The sequence below is a fragment of the Cebus imitator genome, unplaced genomic scaffold (genome assembly GCF_001604975.1).
Source record: "Cebus imitator isolate Cc_AM_T3 unplaced genomic scaffold, Cebus_imitator-1.0 Scaffold108, whole genome shotgun sequence".
NCBI lineage: Eukaryota > Metazoa > Chordata > Mammalia > Primates > Cebidae > Cebus > Cebus imitator.
The window spans coordinates 5,086,936-5,089,462 of NW_016107423.1; the positions used below are offsets into that span (position 1 = coordinate 5,086,936).

Consider the following 2,527-nt stretch of genomic DNA (forward strand, 5'->3'; position numbering starts at 1 on the left):
AAAAAAAAAAAAAAAAGGTTGGGCAGGGGAGAACTCAAAAATGACACCTGCAAAACACTGTGGAAAGAAATTAAAGGAAGAAATATACCATGTTCATAGATGTGCAAAATCAATGTCTAGGATTTCAGTTCTCCCCAAATCAATCTATAGATTCCCTGCCACTTTGACCAAATTCCTAGCAATACTTTTTTTGTATACATTGATAGGGTGATTTCAAAATTTATATGAAAAAGTATAGAGAATATCACAAAATTTTGACTATTTACTAGGGATCAATAAAGTAGGAAGAGTCCAGATTTCTTGGGCACCTGGGTATGTCATTCATCAAAATGACAAATTCAGGAGGAACTAAATGAAGCTGGGGGTAACCACAGATGCAAGGAAATTCATCTTAGATTTACTGAGTCTGAGGTAGTGAGGTGGATACAGAGTTGGGGGAAGTGTAGTATCAAATGGAATTCAGTCAGTAGGTGGGTTCAGGATCTGGAGCTCAAAGGACAGGGTTGAACTGAAAGATGGAATCCTAAATTTATCATCATATAAGGGGAAAAGGAAACTTGTCTGGGTGAGATTGTATAGTATGTGAAAAGTGGAAGCAGAACATTTTATTGAATTATTAAAGTAGTCTTCTATGGTCTCTCTGCTTTACACTTGTCCCTCTATTCATAATACAACAGCCATGTTGACCCAATTAAAACATAAGTCAGGTCACGATCTTTCTCTGCTCCAAACTCTCCAAAGTTTTGATTCACTCTAAGTAAATGCCAAAAGCCTTACAATGGCCTGCCGGGTTCCTACACCACTACTTCTCAATCCTGGTGGTATATTAGAATGAACCTGCTTGAGCAGAAATCCCTGTTACCTTCCTGTCTTTTTTCCCTCTACTCTCCAACTTGCTCTATTTCTACTTTCTCTCAAACTTGCTAAGTATGCAACTATTTCAAAGCACTTACTGTTTTTCCAATGCTCTTCGTGTAAGTATGCACATGGCTGCTGCCCTCATCCACTTTGGAACTTTACTCAAATATCTTAGTGAAGCCTTCTCTGACTATCTTATTTTAAATTGCAAACCCCCACCACCCCTACCTTCCTTACTATCACCCTTTCCTGATTTATTTTGCCCGAAAGGACTTGTCACTACTACTATCACTATGTCTATATATACACACATATATATATATAAATGTAAATTATTTATTTTTTTAAAAATGTATTACAGTGAAATGCATGTAACAGAAAATCACCCATTTCAAATAAAGAATTCAGTGGCATTTAATATATTCACAGTGTTATGTAACCACCACCTTTATCTAGATCCAAAACATTTCCATCACTCCGAAATAGAACCCTATACCCATTCAGCAGTTTTCCCCTATTCCTCCCTCCTCATCAGACCCTGGCAACCACCAATCTGCACTCTGTCTTTAAAGATTTACCTATTTTGAATAGTTCACATAAATGAAATTATACAGTATGTGTGATGAATCATATGTGTGTGAGTGTGTCTATGTATGTGTATGAACGATTGATAGCTATATTCCATATTCTATCTTGAGGCTATTGTAAATAGTGCTTCTATAAACGTTTGTGTAAAAGTATCTGTTTGAGTAGCTGTTTTCAGTTCTTGGGGCATATATCTAGGAGTAGAATTGCTAGTCATATAGTAATTTTATGTTTAACTTTTTGGGCCACTGCCAAACTCGTTCTCCACATCATCTGAACCATTTTACATTCCCACCAGAAATGTATGAAAATTCCAATTTCTCTACATCCTCACCAACCTTGTTATTTTTCATTGCTTCTGTTTTTATAATATTATCTTGATAGATATATAGTCATTCATTACTGTGGGTTTGGTTTCTTTTTTGTTTCTGGGGGGTCTTTTTGGGGGTTTTTTGAGACAGATTCTTGTTCTGTCGCCCAGGCTGGAGTGCAATTGTGCGATCTCAGCTCACTGCAAACTCCACTTCCCAGGTTCAAGTGATTCTCCTGCCTCAGTCTCCCAAGTAGCTGGGACTACAGGTACGTGCCACCATGCCTGGCTAATTTTTGTATTTTTAGTACAGATGAGGTTTTGCCATGTTGGCCAGGCTGGTCTTGAAATCCTAGCCTCAAATGATCTGTCCACCTCGGCCTCCCAAAGTGCTGGTCTTACAGGCATGAGCCACTGTGCCTGGCCCACTGTGGTTTTGATTTGCATTTCTCTAATGCCTCATGATATTGAGCAAATTTGCTGCCCATTTGTATGTCTTCTTTGGAAAAATATCTATTCAAGCCCTTTGCTCACTTTAAAGTTGGGTTGTTTGTATTTTTGTTGTTGCATTGTTAAGAATTCCTTACATATTATGGATATGTAGGCCCTGAGATACATGATATGAAAATATTCTTTCTTTTTCTGTATGTTGTCTTTTTACTTTCATGATAATGTTGTTTGATGCACACATGTTTTTAAATTTGATGAAATCTTTTTTTTTTCATGTCTCATAAAACACGGATATTTTATTCCAGCTCTAGGAAATGAAAAAAA

General features: G+C 37.0%; 1 protein-coding gene across 3 annotated transcripts in view; it reads right to left on the bottom strand.

Moving 5' to 3' along the window:
- SMAD9 (SMAD family member 9) overlaps positions 1-2,527 on the bottom strand; it is a 73,992-nt gene that overhangs the window by 52,723 nt on the left and 18,742 nt on the right. The gene's annotated exons all lie outside the window — the stretch shown is intronic.